The sequence below is a fragment of the Choristoneura fumiferana genome, chromosome 26 (assembly GCF_025370935.1).
Source record: "Choristoneura fumiferana chromosome 26, NRCan_CFum_1, whole genome shotgun sequence".
In the NCBI taxonomy this organism is placed as follows: Eukaryota; Metazoa; Arthropoda; class Insecta; order Lepidoptera; family Tortricidae; genus Choristoneura; species Choristoneura fumiferana.
In genome coordinates this window covers 6683720-6703648 of record NC_133497.1, presented here as the reverse complement: position 1 = coordinate 6703648, position 19929 = coordinate 6683720, and the positions used below count along the sequence as shown (strand labels likewise).

At 36.2% G+C, this 19929-nt stretch overlaps 1 protein-coding gene across 3 annotated transcripts in view; it reads right to left on the bottom strand.

Moving 5' to 3' along the window:
* The window catches only part of LOC141442831 (uncharacterized), a 64126-nt gene that overhangs the window by 27108 nt on the left and 17089 nt on the right, over positions 1-19929 (bottom strand). The gene's annotated exons all lie outside the window — the stretch shown is intronic.

The window sequence follows — 19929 nt, the reverse complement described above, 5'->3', positions numbered from 1 at the left end:
TATAAAAAAAGAGTTGGTCCATCCACCGGTTTAGATTTTAGAGGGGGGGGGACAATACAATACAATACAATACAATACAATAACTCTTTATTGCACACCAATACAGTAAACAGTACAGAGAACACAAGTATATACATAGAGATTTTCTAAGGTAAGCAATAGGCGGCCTTATCGCTTCAGGGACGCTCGATTTTAATGAAAATTTGCACTTTAAAGTTGAATATTTCGCAAACACTGAACCGAAAGATTGCTTTAGCAAACCCCTATTGGTTTTGAAAGACCTATCCAACTATACCCCACACTATAGGGTAGGATGAGAAAAAAAAAAATCACCCCCACTTTACGTCTATGGGAGGTACCCTAAAAAATATTTTTTGAATTTTTAATTGTACCATTTTGTCGGCATAGTTTACCTATATATCCGTGCAAAATTACAGCTTTCTAGCATTGATAGTCCCTGAGCAAAGCCGCGGACGGACAGACAGACAGACATGGTGAAACTATAAGGGTTCCGTTTTTGCCATTTTGGCTCCGGAACCCTATAAACACGGTGTGATTCTTTAAGCGTTTCGTTTATGCTGAAAGAGGTACGGAACCCTAAAAAGGTGTGCAGCGTTTAAATTGCCATGATTTATCGCGACTTTTCAGGGGGGCTACTAAGAAATTCAAAAATTGAAATTCGTGTCGTACCACCCCTCTCACTCTCGTATTAAATAATATAAGCGTCAGCGGGACGCAAGATACGAATTTCGAATTATGCACTTCGTAGTAAAGAGCCTGCGGGTTGTTTGCATGATCGTGTGTTTTTCGTATTGTGTCGAAGTCAAAAATATCGACGTTACACTTTAGTAACGTGTCACTGTATGCCTTCTGACAATTTTATATAACACAAATACTAAGTGACAGCGCCAAGGTAATCCTTCCTACTACTAAGTAACTAGTCCTTCCTTCTTTTTTATAGGTTGCCTGGAAGAGATCGCTCTTAAGCGATAAGGCCGCCTATTGCTTACCTTGTAATTTTATCTCTGCATACCTGTTTTCTGTATCGCTTACTGTGGTGTACAATAAAGAGTCATTGTATTGTATTGTATTGTAATGTATATACGCTAAAATAACGTAATGCGGACGCACCCTATGAATAAGATGCCACTTTTACAGTTCCTGCTCGTCTTCTAATGTGGGTTTCTAAAATACTTTGTTCTAAACGATGAACCTAAACGTGATTGCTATTGTCATTTTAGCTCAAGCGAAAATTAACTTTACCGCCCTAGGGAGTAAAAGTATATTTTAAGGGGCATTAAGCTTTCTAATCAGTGAACTGTACTAAAATATATTGTGAAACGTAAAACCTTTGCGAAAATTAGCACTGCGCAGAACGCGTATGACAAGGAATGTTTTGACTATAGTTAACTCTTCGAACCATGAACGGTCCCGCAAAAAATACCATAAAAAATAGGAGCTTTGAACTCTTGCGCATCCAGCGCTAGTAGTTAGTTATATTAAGAATTATATAGCGAGTACGAAGAAGCTTAGCTCTATTTACATTATAAGACTGCCAAAACTGAGGACAGGTACAAAATAAAAATATTTAGGACTTCGATTACTGACATCGACACAGAGACATTATTTTTTATAATTTTTTTAGAAAAAATTATTCATTTTTGCGGGAAAGAGCTTGTATTTATATAGGTAGAAGTAAGATGAAAATTATTTTCACCAATTTCGAATGGTTTCACCCTTGGAGTACTTGTGTAAAGAAATCTGTGGTAGTCTAGTTCTCAAACAGAGAATCGTGGGTTCAAATCCAGACTCGAGCCACTGAGTCATGTGAAAAGTTTAAATTTACCGCGAGCTTTACGGTAAAGGAAAACATCGTAAACGCGTGGGAACAACTACCTAAGTACTCTCATTCTGAGAGGAGGCCTGTACCCCACAGTGGGACGTATATAGGCCGAGATGTGTACTTTTGTAACGGAAGGTAATGGATACACTGCAAGTTAAACCATGTAATCACAATAGTCAATCGTAGAGCATGAGTCAGAAACCAGCAAAAAGTTGTACCGTTGACCGAACTTGTGAGTAACGTTGACGAAATGTACTATTATTTTATCTTTTTTAACAATAGGACAGGGTTTCTCAAAGTGGGGTACGCGAACCCCTAGGGGTTCGCTATTCGACGGTAGGGGGTTCGCGACAAGGTTTACGTGATGGTGGCTGCAAGACTGGGAAGATGATTAAGATTGGTTTTTGGAGTCTTTTATATATATTGAAATAAATAATATAGGTACATTATAGTATGATGATGATTGAAATAAAAATAACCTTAGTTTTTCCATCAGTCAATTTTATTACTTTCTTTGGGGGGGGGGGGGGGTTCGCTGTCGTCTAGAAACTTTAACAGGGGTACGTGGAGCCATAAGTTTGAGAAACCCTGCAATAGGACAATAGGTACAAATAACAGTGCAATTATATTTTTAAATTAAGCGTTTTCTCTTATATATTAGACTCTACCAGTCAGCATCAGTTGGTCTGGATACATAATGCTTCATTAAATACCATTGCCAATGAAAGTTTACGTGTCTCAAGCAAGAGCCGTATGTAGTATAATATAGAACAATAGTAGATTATTTAACAAGGGAGGAAAAGTAAAATTTTCACTGACACCGAAAAGCCCTTCCGTACCTACACAGTATTATTAGATATTCTATGGCGTGATAATCATCGATCAATTAAAAAGCCGAACCTTCTTGTGCCTACCTACTTTATACAAATACTTACGACGGGAGTTGCCTTTAGCATAATTTTACACTGCATTTTTAATTTTTTCTGCCAAACTTCGTGCATGCATGAAACTAAATCACGTACCAGGGTGGCACTTTTTCATAATCAATTTCGCTATGATTTTTTTGGCAGATGTATTGGAATGTCAATATGACATCAGTAGCACAAAGGTTCCACCCTGGTACGCGATTCAGTTTCTTTGACTGTAGACAAGTCATGAGAGAGAGAGAGAGAGAAACATTTATTTACACATATTCGATACACATAAAAATACATTAGATGGAGAGGAAAAAATAATAATAATAACATCGAATAGTATAAAGTGGACCCCACTAGTGGTCATATCAAAATGTTACCGATAAAACAAAACCTATACACAGATGCATGATAAGTACACACCTAAACCTTGGCTAATGCGGTCGTCGCCTGCCATCACAGACCTAAAATTAAGAAGAATAGAAATGTCACTCGTGCCAATATAGTGTTTAAGCCGTACATTTATTCTCTCAGTTTCGTCTGTAGGTACGAGGTTAATAAGTTAAAAACTGTTAAAACACAAATGTGTTAGCTCAGCTGCAGTAAAGCTGAAAAGTGAAGATATCGACTCTAGGAGAAAATGCTTGCGATATTATTAGAATTAAAACTACCACGAGACACAAATATAATAACTATAAAAGAGATGACCTGTGTTCACTCACGTATTAATTACTTAATAGTCGAGTTATGCCCCACATGGGCCACATATTTCGAGCCAATAACTGGCTCCTGCTTAAGGTGAATTCGAACAGAAAGTAGTAAAGTTCACGGTTAGCTTCAAGTTCGCGCTGACCGTGAAAAAGAACCACGGTTTGGCTTGAAACATGTCGTGCATAAGCATACCTCGACTATTAATACATGAGTGACTCGTGCATTACCTTAAATAATTACTAACGATAATGTTAACTATTTATTCTGAGCGTATATTGAAGCACAGGATAAACCTAACAAACTTAGAAAAGTCGAAAACTCTCGACATTGTCATTTCAAAGTTCAATATCTCAAAAATGGCTCAACGGATTCTAATGACACAAAGCCAAGAACCACCGCAAAACTTTATCGAAATTGGCTAATCCGTTTGAGAGCAACGATTTGGGTTCATTATAACACCCCACTTTTCGCGTCGGAGGGTTAAAAAAGCGCGGATGCCGTCTCCAGTCATAAACACTTTGTGTACGGCATCGGTGGGTACAAGCTGTTGAAATGCAGTCACCTCCTACGCACACCGTTAGCCATTTAACAAAATAGCTTGTTTGTAGCCCTAGGGTCTTAATGATCAACAAGTAGAAAATTAGAAATATCGGGTGATCAAATCCCTCTCATAGATGTTTTATTTTACAATACGTATAGCTATCTAAACTTTTAAAGTAAGTTTAGTCATGCGTAAAAATAGCTTTGTTTTTAACCGACTTCAAAAAAGGAGGAGATTCTCAATTTGAGTGTATGTTTTTTTTTTGTATGTTTGTTACGCGATAGCTCCGCCAATTGTGAGCAGAATTTCAAAATTCTTTTAGTTTTAAAGGACATATAAGATGGTCCCATTGACACCAAGTCAGGATCTTATAGACCACTTGCTATTTAGACCATTTGCTCCTCAAGCTAAGCGCAGTGTCCACTGCATCGGAATCGAGCCGTAGGAACCTACAAAGCTGATGGATTTGTTACTTTGTATAGATTTCTATGGTATCGCGTGCACTAGATCGGCATTTCTACGCCATAGAAATCTATACAAAGCAACAAATCATATGCTCCGATTGCAATCCAATGGACCTTCAGCTTTAGATCACTTGCTACTTAGACCAGCTGCTTTTTAGACGAAGCAGAACTTCGGTCGCGTCATCATCATCATCATCAGCTGGAAGACGTCCACTGCTGAACAAAGACCTCCCCCTTAGAATGCCACAATGAAGGACAACTCGCCACTTGCATCCACTGGTTGCCCGCAACTCTCACGATATCGTCAGTCCACCTGGTGGGAGGCAAAGAAAGCTACTACCAACGCTTCGTCTTCCGGTTCGTGGTCGCCACTCGAGAACTTTTCTCCCCCAACGGTTATCTATTCTTCGAGCGATGTGGCCCGCCCATTGTTACTTCAACTTGCATATTTTTCCAGCTATGTCGGTGACTAGTTTTTCGACGAATTACCGTATTCCGGATTCTATATATCGGATTCGGTCGCGTAATTTCGGCATATGGCGCTTAGACACTAAATAGCTCTTTATTCAAATGCCAATTGGGAAAAACTTCAAAGCTAGGTCCAGACTAATGCAGCAGTGTCCGCAACTCCGAACAAGATTAGCGGCGGAGTCCATTTGCGGCCGCCATTTTAGCTGGCACGTCAAACTTACAAAATGGATTCCCAACGGGCTGCTATTGGCGCTTTTACTATTGTTTGGTTTGGAATTTAAAAATTGAAGTATTTTCATTGGTTCCATATCAGGTCGCATAATTATTGAAAGTCTAATATATAATGTTTGTCATAATGTGTTGTTTGCCACAAGTTATGACAAACATTCAGAGAATGACTGATGATGCGAATGAATCATAAATCCACTGAATCAAACAAACCTGTTTGTATAGGTAGTTTTCAATAGGACGAAAATAAAAAAAATAGAAAAATTTAGGGTTTCAGGGGGAAAAAAATATACCAAACAATAATGCGGACAAACATTACAGGTTCCTTAAGATAACTACGTCTAAGCAACAAATGTGTGTTCATGCAGCTCTTTTACCTGCACACTGTAAAATACACACAAATCACAAACCTAACTATCACCACCATCACACCTACACTGACGTGTTTCGAACTCAACCAGAGCTCACCCTCAGAGCAACACAACTCTTGCTACTCTAGCGAAAAAGCTTTCTGGGAAATTGCATACGTTTTTATAATAAAATTCCAAAAAATATTATAAATGAAACGGATACAAAATTCAGATCTATTGTCAAGAAGACATTAATATCAAAGGCGTATTATAAAGTTAATGATTATATCATGGACAGGGATATTTGGAAATAATTCCGATCCGCATTAGCGATCCCTTCAAATAGCGAACCTACTGTGTTAAAAATAAAGTTGTGTTAAATACTTGTGATGTATACATATCAGTTAATAATATTGTAAATGTGTTTACAAAAAATATACTCGTTGAGTTTCTTGCCAGATTCTTCTCAATAGAGGTTTTTCCGAACCGGTGGTAGATTTTTTTTGACATTCATAAGTGCTTGTTATAGCCTAAATTGAATAAAGATATTTTGACTTTGACTTTGAAACCGTAACCATAAGTTCACATAAGACTTGTGTACAGAGTTCGAGGAAGCTGAATCACGTACCATGGTGGAAACTTTTCGTAATCAATTTCGCTACGATTTCTTTGTCAGATGTATGGGATGTCAACATGACATTAGTAGCATAAAGATTCCACCCTGGTACGTGATTCAGTTTCTCGATTGTACATACTTAACAAGGATGAATTAGTACATTACTGCAGAGGCCTCTAAATAGGGGATTGCCGGCCGAGTAGTTATAGATACGAAGCCGACAATCCCTATTCGCGGTCGAGGCTTATATAGTGCTTTTCTCAAATAAATCCAAGGAAATAATACAATGGCACTTGATGCTGAACTCATATCGGAAATAAAGAAAATTTTTAACAAAAAAGTAAAACCGACTACAAAAAAATAAAAAAAATAACAAAAAATGGAACCGACTACAAAACCCTTGAAAATATTTTTCTAGGTAAGTAGGTACGTACTAGCTCGAAGTCGGTGCCTCAGCACGAGCCAGCAGGAGTGGGACAATTCACAATAGTCGTCTACCTCACCTACATACTATGGGTTTCAATCCTTCCTGCTGGGTCGTGCTGAGTCACCGACTTCGAGCTAGTACGTACCTACTTACCTAGAAAAATATTTTCAAGGGTTTTGTAGTCGGTTCCATTTTTTGTTATTTTTTTATTTTTTTGTAGTCGGTTTTACTTTTTTGTTAAAAATTTTCTTTATTTATCACTTTTTAGTGATTTGTAGCCAAAGAACATCTCACAACGATTCCATTAAGCTCAAACACGACTTAGTTACGTTGTTTTATAACAGAGTTCCGTTGCGTACCTTCTGGCTTCAGCATCAGATCAGTTCGAAAGAATCATTAACTTAAAGCTTCTTCTTAGTCGCTTATCTAGGTAAGTATATTAATCATGATAATTTAAATTTAACCCGTGAAATACTTGTTATTGATAGTAGTAGTTCCGTTGGTCAAATCTGGTCTTCATCATCAGTTCCACTTCACCAAATTATGATTTGCAAGAGCAAATGCACGAGTTACTGCTAAATATATCCAAATTACCATAGGTGTCCCTACAATATTTGAAGAGTTCCCTCGATTTCCTTAAGATCCGATCATCAGATCCTAATTTGCTGCTTATGGGACCTAATTGAAAGCATTCCTAGACGAACTCAAAAAATTTTTTTCAAATCGGTTTATAAATGACGGAGTTCTGAGGTAACAAACATTAAAAAAAAAAAAAATACAACCGAATTGATAACCTCCTCCTTTTTTGAAGTCGGTTAAAAATAACAGTTATTTGAATTAAAAACCACTTATTTTTTTTTTAGAAGCGCAGTTTTTCGGCAATAACTCAAAAACGGTATATCCGATCATGTTGGAACCAAATTTTCGTTGAAAGTATTTATTAAGCGTTACCTTTCCATATTTTTTGCATATTTTTTGGACAACGGTTTGCAAGATAGAGGGGGGGGACACAATTTTTGCTACTTTGGGAGCGATTATTTCCGGAAATCTTCACTTAATCAAAAAAGTTTTTGAGAAACCTTACTATCTTTTCAAAAGAGCCGTCGAACTATGTGCCAGAAGTTGATGCGAGTTTAAAAAAAATCCAATTTCTGTTACGTGTACGGAGTGCTATAATATATGTATGGTTGTAATTTAACTACAAAACTAAATAGCGGCTTTGACAAGACATCTTTACTTACTTCAAATTTCATTGATATCTTGTAGTTTTTGAGTAAAATGCCTGTGACATACGGACGGACGGTCAGACAGACAGACTTTGACGAAACTATAAGGGTTCCGTTTGTGCCATTTTGGCCCCGGAACCCTAAAGACACTGAAACAAAAAACAATCTCTTTGCTGGCCATGGCCAGCAATGTTGTATGAAAATCCATCACTGTCCTCTAAGTATTTGAAATAAGAAAGAATGTTTAATAAGTCCTATAATATACAAAGACGTACTTCGCGTTCTATCATCACCAATATAGGGGCGACATTTCCTTGGATGTTTGAGAAAAGACTTTATATTATTTCACGCAGCAACAAATCCAGTCAGTAACAAATAATTCCGATACCACAGACAACAATTACGTAACTTACATTACACGTGTTCGGATGGTTGGCAATTGGCCGCAAATGGCATGTAGAATGATCTTGATTCGAACTAATTGAGCCGCGCACGCGACTTGCTCCAGCGCACATCGTTTGAGAAGTACTTAACTTTTTATTACTTCGTAAAATTATCATTTTTTGGTAGAGCATAGTAGAACCTATTATGAGTTATTTTTAGGTCATGATCAATTATAAGAGTGCAGCACTACTTAAACATTTTAGCTTTGATTTCTACAAAATGTATCACTAATTTTTCAGGGAAAGAATGGTTGTTACACATACCTGCAGGACAACTAAATTCCTCGTCATTTCATTTAGCTTGGACCCTATTCCAAACTCACTCATTGTTGTGCATGTGCTATTGTCTAACTTGTAGGTATCTTTACAAGCCTCGCGCTTTACTATTAGTTATTTAGTGCCTTTTACATAACAGGCCAAAGATGATAGATGAGATGCCACACTTAGGAAAGACTTCTTATTCAGACTTCAACAAAATTACTCCAGAAATCTTTAACGCTTACCAACTTAATCTCATTTATTTATTTTTGAAAAGTTGTCCATCGACTCGAACTAAATGCATTTCCCGCCCGCTCTTTTAAATATCGAAAGTGTCAAATAATTCAACGTGACGTTTCCTGTCGGAGTGTTTTTTTTTCTGGTCATGGGTCGCGTTTTTCATTAAAACAGTGTGGCCAGTGTCAAATGCAATAAGGGTTCGCTATGTGGGTCACTAACGGATTTTGGTGATTGAATTTAGTTAGACGTCAATTAAAAAAGTGAACGTGGGCTGGTTGAACCGTAGGTACTTATTTTATACTCTATGCCAGTTTTTAAAACCCCAATTAAAATTGTTTCAGTGTGAAATATCACTTTGTTCTGAAAATATTTATCGGGACAGTCAGATAGCGTGTTTCAGGATAGCCTGAAACGTCTTATATCCCCAAATACTTTGAACTTTATGTAATTGACGACGATCACGTCACGATCAATAGGGTTTTTCATCTAGAAGAAAGTAGAATCTAGCTTATCATAAGTATCGGTAGTGGACAGAAGCGGCAAATTAAAAAAAAAAGATTGATAACACATTTTTAAGCAACCACAGCTAATAAATGGAATAAATAAACGTGATACTTGTTACTCACATTTAATATTTTTTTCAGATGAGAATAAAATTATAGACACAATTTTGTCTTACATTTAAATCGTAATGAGAAAAGCGAACGAGCGTCAAGTCGAGTGTAAAATAATTCTTAGCTAGCACACCAAGGTGACATCATGCAACTTGCTACATATTATTATAAACTTCATTAAGTGAAGTGTCAAGACATTTGACCATTTAATACCACCTTGTCCGCAATCAGATGTTCTTACCGGTAAAGTTAATGGAGAGATCGAAGGCGATATAAACACAACTTAATTGTTGTCAAATGTCAAAGAATGAGGAAGAACGAACACTGTTTATGGGATAGTTTTTTTACATTGTAAACAACGTATGAGTTATTATGTTTTAGGGGCCGTACCTCATAGGGAAAATGAAACACTTAATAGATCACTGGTTGTGTTTGTCCGTCCGTCTGTCACAGACAATTTTCTCTGAAACTACTGAACCGATTTCAATTAATACACGTTTTAGATTGATCACAACGGTAATCGGTATATAGGTTGAAACGTAGTTAGTCGTTGTGTTGTTTCTTTCATTGTATTGCAAAATTGCAAATATGCTTGTTTATGCTCCGTCATCGCTTTCTAGCTGTTTGATTAAGACTAACCATGTTGATTGTAATCGAAAAAGTATTTTAATTAAAAAGTAATTGTTAGTGTGCACTAAAGTACCGTAGCAAAGTGACTATCGCAAAGTACTAAGGCTAATGTAAGTAGAAAACTTGACGGACGTAAGAAAGGCAAAAAATTGGTGACATCGATTCTGTTGGGAAATACGCAAAATTATCTTTTCTCTCATTATTTGTGTTATGCCCGACATCTTTGTGCTAAACTTCTGCCCTCGTAACGCAGAACGCAGTTAGGTAATACTATTTTTTTGAAGATAAATATGGAGTATTTATGTGTTATGTGCAAAAAAAATCATGCATGTTAATCCTGAATAAAGCCTGAAATTTAGTAAACAAAACAGTATTGTCATGAAAACTTTGTCAATCAAAAACAAATTAATTACTTTCTACTTTAAAACCCAGTAATACTTATTCAAGTTGTGCTAGCTTAAAATGTAGAACTATTTCCATACCAAAAAACGAAAACGAACCATTAGCAGAATTATTTCATATTTTTATAAATGTGTTCTTTATTATTAAAACATAGTAAATGTAGTAGAATCATTAAAATCGAATTTTTACGCTTTTCTCGAAAGCACCATTTCGCGATTACAGCGTTCTTCGTTACGAGAGCAGACTTAATAATATAGGTAGATAACGACTCTACCAAGACTCTACCTCTCAAATCTCGTTGCATCCAAGAGAACATGATACTTCCGGTGAAAAAAAAATACGTTCATAGTCTATGGCCAATCGAACTTTAAATCGTTTCATTAGGAATCTATCGAATAAATTGACACGTCGGCTAATGGATGCGTTCTTTAATCTTTTAATTATTGTTTTTTATTTCTGATCGGGTTGGTCGATGATGAAATTTTAATCGTTTTTGATTGAGAAGTAACCGATACACGGTTAGGGCGTTGAGATGGTACCTACATATAATACTTTTTTGTGTTAATAAAAAGAAAGTATTCCGTCCTGCTTTCACTAAAAATATTACTTTGATAGAAGGTAATAAAAAAAAGTTGACGGAATAATGTAACATTGAAGTATTTTAAAAAGAAAAACAATACTTCAGCAGTTTCTTAAAAAAACAACATAAAGTTAAGGACTACAAAAAAAATTACATCGCTCATCCGCAAACTTAGAGTCGCGGTGAGCAAAATAATTGTTTTGTTTGTATGTTTAATACTTCATTGATATAGACCTCCGCAAAGTAACACCTGATTCAATTAATTACACAAAGTTAGACGTAGGTACTTAGAGCTTCAATTTTATAGAGAAATATAAATAGTTTATAATCTTTAAAACATCTCTTGCTTCAGCAGGTATAGTAGAGAGACTTGAGGCATGCAAGTGTATCTACATAAGTAAAAGAAGTTAGGGTCAGTATACTCTAAGTAGTGCCACGAGACTTAAATAATTGAATGAAGAACTAATTGCACAAAAGAAGAATGAATGAAATCAATGAGTGAATGTCAAAATCCCGCTGTCATTGCATTGGATGTTCTTCTGTGCATGAGCTCGACTCTGGTGGCACTACATATACCTAACAACGATTTCTATTGTCTTGTGTGTTACGGCTAATAAAAATCTCAAGCATAGCATATAGTCCACTTGACCCGATATTAAAAAATCGATTTAACGCTTCTATATCAAAACCAATTATTCTGTATATTGAGTTTCTGAAAAATTGCTAAACCTAAAGACTTATCCTAAATTTTCAAAACTTCTCACTCCTCAGACTTATCTCTAAAGACTACCCTAAGAAAGAAAATCATAAACACCCCATTTTCCCGCCAACAGAGCTGTCACTCGAGCTGATAATTTATGCGCGCTCGCTCGCCCGTCAAACGTTTTTGTTCGCGCCTCAAACGGCCCGGCGAGCATAGACAATGGCCAGATTAAGAGCACTGGCAGGTAGGTGCGAGAGGAAAGAAAATAGTGTTTGAAATTGGAACGGGAGGTGTTTTTTTTTTTTTGAATTTTGAAATGGAAAACTGGAAAAATGTAGACATGCGTGAGTGTAAGTGTTCTTTTCACGGGCGGTATGTGTTAGTTTTATGTATTCTTGATATTGCTCTAATCTACTGTAAATTGCACCACCTGCTAAAATGTATTCCTTACTTCTGTCCATTGTAAAGGTTGCCTAGAAGAGATCGCTCTGAAACGATAAGGCCGCCTATTGCTTACCTTAGAAAATCTCTATGTATATACATGTGTTTTCTGTACTGCTTACTGTGTTGGTGTGCAATAAAGAGTTATTGTATTGTATTGTATTGTATTGTATTGTATTGTTGCTAATGAATGACGGAGGCAATGACAGTTTCTTATGAGGTGACCCGCATTCTCGTTTTCCCCCTCTTATATAAAAAAACAGGCGAAATGATCGCTAGATGGCATTAGTACATGAGATCCTTTTGACATTACAGTCACGTTTGCGATTGGGTAATGACCAATGGGGAATTCTCATATCTTATTTTATTTTTCATGTTTACGTGTGTACTCATTAACTCAAGTAGGCAATAATGTATCGTTATGTATGTATTATAAAAAAAACTCTCTATATTCTCTCGGTAATCTATGTTCATTTTACACTCTCTGTTACATCACTACTCTGCGCAAGATTCAACCGGCGGGCCTTTTGCTGACCGCCTGGTAGGTACCTATGCAGACAGAATCGTATGGGCATGCCTCAATGTAACGGAGGCTTGCTGCTCCGAGAGGACACATCATATGTTACTTAACAGAGGGTTACTCTTTAATTTTAATGAAGGTTTGCATCAATGAAATTTTTAAAAGGAATGAAAGTAATACAGTGATAACACGGTTTTCACATAACACAACGTCAATCGTTGATTTGGAGTCGATAACTTAGCACTCTTATAGGTTTTAAACTTTTATCTACAAGGGAATTATTATTACGGAGGGATAAAAGTTTAAAAACCTAAAGGGTGCTTATCGACTCTAAATCGAATCAGGCAATGTTGGGGCCATAGGGCAAAGTTGAAGCAGTTTACGGTATGCATTTTGTTATTGGTGCAGCAATTATCCAGTTTTGAATTTCTTGCAATACCTATCTTTTTTTTATTATGTGCAAAATAGTGCTCATGGTTGCTATGTATTTAAGGCATGGTTATTGTTTAGCCTCAGTGAAATTTAATAATACAAATGGACTTTACTTTTCGGGTATTTTTGTAACAAATGTTGTTTATTTTTTTTCTGTCTTATCCATATTCTTCCAACTTCCATTTGATAATGACTCCGCGTGAGCGCGCATGCACCAGCCGTAATGTTTCTTTCACAATTAACTGTCAATTGTCACCCTCTTATTGCAAAAGCAATAGAGTTCACATTGCAAACTAAAAAATCGCAAAATCTTACTCATAACAACTTATAATGAGCCTTGTTGCCAATAATGTAGAGTGGATTTTTTTTAAACGGTGCGGGAATTAGCGTTTACTTACCATTTGAGTGGTTCAAAGTGGGTTCAAAGGTAAAAAAAAGAATGACGTTTGGAATACAAAGATGTCATAATGATAAAAGTAATTAACTTAGTACCAATAAATACTATGTATGTATGTTTTAAATAATTTGACGTTAACGTTTAATTCGTCATCAGCATCATCATCCTCTTAGAATGGGCGTCCTCTTAGAATCAGAGGGCTTGGGCCATAATTTTCCAATAAGGCCCAATCCAGATTGGAAACTCCACATACACCATTAAACGGCTTTTCGATGTGCATTCAAGTTTCCTCACGATGTTTCGCTTCACTTTGCTCATGGTAAATTAGAAATTTAATATCGCACATTTATGTTTTGTTTGTTTGTTTGGTTTGAATCCTAGAACCCCACTACCCCCTACTTGAGAGGCCGTTGGTCAAACCACTAGGTTACCACGACGAAGCGGAGATCAAATTTCTTCTAAAAAAAATATAAAAACTCGACTGTACATAAGTGTTTATCATAGCGTAAGCTGAATAGAGACATTCTGACATGAACTTTGACATACCTCTATCTACGAACCTCTATTGATAAAATTACTAAATTAAACGATTCAACTCACGATGAGCTACTGAAGTCCATGTCAACATAATATATATAATATTGCAAGAAAGTCAGAACGTATCGTTTGTCTTAACTCTTTTTTTTCTGAATCCAAAAATTGTTTAGTTTGTTATTAAACTAACCTAACCTAAAGTACAGCAACGGAATGACCATTTAAAAATGTCTAAATATTTACGGTTTCAGTAGGAAATAAAATTATGACATACAATAATTCGGACAAACATTACGAAAATTATGCGAACTTTACGCGCGTGAACGCACTCACCTAAGAAAAAGATCGAAACTTCCTGCGGGGCTACTACGAACTACGAAAATCGAAGTTCGTGTCGTTCCGTCCCTCTGACTCTATACTATTTAATACGAGAGCGAGACGGACGGTACGATACGAACTTCGATTTTCGAATTTCGGAGTAGCCCCTCAGGCTTATTCGTGAGTTGAACTTTGACATGTTGGTTGGCCTAAGCTCAATTTACCTGAGTGGTCCGTTTATTTCAGCGTCCAGAATCTAGACTGTGCTAAAAACGCGCCGTCCAAGGACAAGTTTAAATATAAATGCAAGATCACATAAGTTGTGCTTCTTTATTTTTTCGCCGCGGCTTATGCGAATACCACAAGACAACACAGGGGCAAAGTTCAAATGGTTTAAAAACTTTTATTTTTATCGGTTCTAAACTAAAACGCTGGCAAATATCGTTATTTAAGTAAGGTGCCGTAGTATAGAATGAGACCATACCCATACTTATAGGATCAACATCTTTTTTTTTCTTATGTTTGTTGAGGCTTTGAACACTCCAGATCATCATGTCATTATATCCTTTGATGAACTGGAATTCTGTAAATTTTCATTGACTTAAAAATAAATAAATAAATCTAGCGCCTCATATTTTTCTTGTTGTGCCAAATTTTGGCAAATACTTCAGTGCAAATACTGAAATTATTCTCGTTCTTGTTCTTGTTTTTGTTCTCATTCTCATCATTGTCCTTGTTCTCGACTCGACAGGTGAAATATCGCTAGATGGGGTCAGCAGGGCTACTACGAAACTCGAAACTCGAAGTTCGTGTCGTGCGGTCCCTCTGACACTTACACTATTTAATACGAGAGCAAGAGGGACCGCACGACACGAACATCGAGTTTCGTAGTAGCCCTGCAGTATTGTGAGGTCCGTTTGACGTTACGTCTGGATTGCGATTGGCTAATTTGGTTATTTATTTAATCCCGGATGTAACGGAAAGTCCTTTCTGCTATCTTCTGGTTTTGATTCCTAAGGTTCTTATTTAAATAAAAATTCCAAAAGTTTAATTTTGGGTAATTTTTTCACAGCTATAAGAAATTTTTGCAATGAGTATCTGATATTAATTTTAACTTGATACTTACTATTACGCGTTCATGGGAACAGGACAGATCAGACAGTCGGACAGCGAAGTGATCATTTTAAGAGTTCCTTTTTTACTTTTGAGACACGATACCCTCGTATAAGTTTTCGCATATTTATATTAGTACAGTACAGTATTTCATTATTTATTTTTTTAATTTGGTAACAGAGCTTGTTGAAGTTTTTTTTTTACCACAAATATAGCTATGTAAAGAAATACCTACATAAAAAAGTTACGTATATGTGTAATATTTAGTGTGTGTAAAAGTTAAAGGTATGAAGTATGTATGTATGTAAATTATTTCTCATCACACTTGCTCGTAACGTAAACAGTGTCGTAACAGCAGGCTACCTTGGTTGCAACCCCCCAAATAAAACCCTCGACCTTAATGTGCTTGTCATGAAACCCGTGGTCGGTAAATGAGTCATTGCGCGTACAAATTTTCTTTTCATGAAGCCCAAGGTCGGTAAATGAGTCAGTGCCCGTACTGATGGCGCTGCGCGCGCTGCTGCAGGACCACATGCACACGCACGTTGCAGCGCATGCTGAGGGAGGGGGAGGGCAGCGCTGCCGAGAGCGCAGCCTAAGGTATCGCCAATATTTTGAATAATTATATATTTTTTTCTTTCATAAATATACAAATTTACTCGTAAATGTGATGAAAAACATTGTATGTCACACGGGCGGTAGGTACTAGAATTACGAACAATCGACTCATTAAAGCCCTCAGTCTTCGACTTCGGGCATCTAATAGACTCTCGTTCGTAATTCCTTATTTACCGCCCTTAAGACACAATGTACTATATTGTACAAATGAAAAGAAACAAAATACAATTGACAAACTTTGAAATATGTACTTATACAAAGGCGGACTTATCCCTTTAAGGGATCTCTACCAGTCAACTTTTGAGTAGATGTGAGGAGCAATTAGTTAGGGAAGGGACCGACAAAGAGTGACTTTTGTAGATTAAATAAAGAAAGAAATACTAACGTGTGACATCACACGTCTTTAATGTCATAGCTCTGCTTAGAGAAAAGCGTTTTAGAAAGAGACAATTAAGTACAAATCATGTACAAATTTAGATTTATAGCAAGAACCCAATTCAATCTTTAAACAATTTACATATTTTTTTTAAATCTCATAATCAAAAATCTTCGGTACGTCTATTAATTTATAATATTCTATGAAAATTTAACACATGGCCAGATCTAGGTAGCATTGGAATTAGCGTAATTCATGAAAACAAGGATGTTGTTGATGTGGAAGAATGATCTCATATTCTTAGAATGGGCGAACCGTACTCGTATCAGAACGCGTCAGGCTATTTCCCGGGAAACTACGAGAACTTTGCCCATTCTGGGAGCTAAAGATAATATAATAAACCATTTTATTGATAAAATGATTATTTATATTCATTTTTACAGTTAATGAGTTCAAACACCTGGTAATATTTTTCTTAAATGTACAATTAAAATATATTTAATCTCAATCATAAACTTTTTGATTTCAACAGAATACTGGCACGAAGAATGCCATAAAAGCATAAAGAAGAAAACGCTTTTACTTTTTTATTAGCTTTAGTGGCGATTCGTTAAAGTTTTTTGACGTGAGGCGGCCAGTAACGTGTGCTTTCATGAAGGATTAAACAAAAAGTTTTTATTACTGATGAAAATAAGCTCAAATTAAAAGTAACTTGTAATTAAATGTGTTGTGTTTACGTTTTAAAATAAATGTAGAGCTCTTAATTCTAGTTCATTATTAAATAAATTTAAATCCAAGACTTTTAAAGAGTTTAGTTTAGTAGCACCAAGTAGCATGAATACCCTCGAAAAACTTTGACACCTTTGAGTTTTTGGAAAGGCGCAATAAAATTTAAAATGTACCATGAGCTTGTGAAGGAAAATATCGTGAGGTCACCTGCACAAACCTATAAAGCAGTTCCATGGTGTGTGTATGAAGTTCCCAATCGCAATGGGCCCGTGTGGGAACCCAAGCCTTTCCATTCTGAGAGGAGGCCTGTACTCAGCAGTGGAAATATAGACTGCGTCGATGAACCTAACTCTACTCCCTTCGACTTAAAATTTCAAAGTCCGTAATCTTCACACGTATACAAATTAACATTTACAGATGCTTCAAAGCTTATGACAAGGGGTTAAAGTTTAGAATAGTTATATTGTTGTTGTTGTGTCGTTTGCAACGTGTGTTGCCAAGAGCGTCGCGTGATCGGTTCAGTTTTCTTTTCAGCCTATTAGCTAATGAATCAGTTAGACAAAATAGATCAGCTTTGTTCCACTAGAAACTTATGCAACAAACTTCTTGCCGTGAACAATGGTCGGACATTCTATGTGAATAGAATATACTTAAGGCTTGTTCACGAAAAAAAGTAGCCGCCTATAACTGGGCCTTCATAAGTAAATAGAAAGTTTTTAGTATGCTAAAATATGTCATTCCAACAAAGATATTGTCTTTTATAAGAGAAACATAAAATAAATCTCATTTAAACGATAAAATCAAACAATACTCGATAATTAATTTTAGTGTCCTATTGTGCAGACAAGGGAATTTCCGTGCGTCGCGAAAAGATATAAAATATCGAAAGACGGCGTGCGTTATTAAAAAGTTTGGAGAAGTTTAATACACTACATGATCTGCCAGAAAGAGGTGGCAAAAAAAGGCTGCGTTAAACCAAAATTTGAGGCGGCAATAGTTGCATCTTTTCGTCAAAATCCACCGGCGTCTACTCGACATTTATAAATAAAATAGATATTACATAATATTATAGACGCGTGCTTTACAACTGCAAGCGCTTAGCGTAAAGTCTGTGTAAAATTGTTATGGACGTCTGGAATAACGTATAGATTGCTTTTTTTTTTACTCCGCGATATTCCAACGGGATTTAAATAAAAGTCGAATTTGACAGAAATATCTAAATTTTGACCACCTTTAAACCTTAATAGTAAGTAGGTACTGGTACGTTTATTTTAACAAAATAAATGAGTTGTAACACTTGTTTCCTCTGGAACAGGATATCGTTGGAATTTATTTTATCCCGGCCATCTTGAATAGTGTAAACACATTAGTATTGTAATTACGATCATATTTAACACGTTAGAGATGCTTACAATAAGTGAATGTATTTGCCTTGTGTTGAACAATACTTTTGTATTGTATTTTTTTAAATACAATGTTAAACCATTTTACCTACCACATATACGCAAGTAGTCATTGAACATAATTTTTATTTGACAAAGAATTAGCCTAGCTAGCCAAAGGAAACGCTGCCAGCATCTTCGGGACCTCGCCTAAGGGGGGTACTTTAAGTAATTTGTTTTAGGTTTATTTATTATTATTATTATTTTTAATTTATGTAAGTATTTTAAGTCCACGCCCATAGAAACTGACATGAGCTTCTATGGGTGTGTAGATGAAAAACAGGGTCGGTAAGTCGGTATTATCCGAGCCGGTAAAGAGTGTCACCTGTCAAAACGATCGAGTCAAAGACACATAAATTCTTTTTTAATGTTTATTATTCTGGACTATGGAACAACCCGTAACCGACCGGACGGCGGTAAAGAAAACTCTTTAATTATTTAAAATTAAATGATGCTACTTAAAAATCTGATATTTTTTTCTGTTAATTAGAAAGGTTATTCCTATCGATAAAAAAGTTTGAAGCGTTTCTAAACTTTTCATCCATTCCCCATATGACGGAAATCATCGGCATGCCTGTGGTGCACCGGAATAACAAACATTGCTCTTTCTTTCGTCCGTTTTTTGCATTTTGTACCTATCAAGTACCTATCTATGCCATCATCTGTCACGAGTGGCGGCCATCTTTACTCGACCACAGACAAGGTCAGAGAAGCAATGAAATGTCCGAGCCCAAGTTTATTCTGGTATCAATCGTTGCACCTGTTGACGGATTGATTCCATTTCTACAATGTGTAGTATATGTAACTGCAGTAGTTTCAAATGCTGAAAAATACAAACTTAAGCCACTACCCCAATTTTTTATTCCGGTAACTTTTTTTCAAATTTATTTTTAAATTGGTCTTCGTCCAATTTTGGCAGCCATAAGCCCATATAGAGCTTAAAACTCATTAGACAAAAAAAGCTCTTGCTCACAATTAGCAATATAAGTGGTAAAACATTATCATTTGCAGAAAAGCTCCAAAAGTTTCCGAAACTTGCGAAAATTAAAAGCAAGTTCACTCAGTAAGTTGCCCAGGGTCTCAAACTATCTTTATACCAAATTTGATTTAAATTGGTTCAGCGTGAAGGGGTAACAGACAAACAGACTTTCGAATTTATAATATTAGTAAGTATTTTTTGCCGAATTTATCTTTCTGAAAACTTTCCGCTTAGAATTTCGCAACATCGGAAACTTTACTAGTTTCCGCGAGTTCCCGTAATCCCGTAATCTCGTTCCCGTAATCCCGCGCTCCCCATATGTAACTGTTCCGTTACTTTTGTTCTGTGCGCCGAGTTAAATTTGTGCGT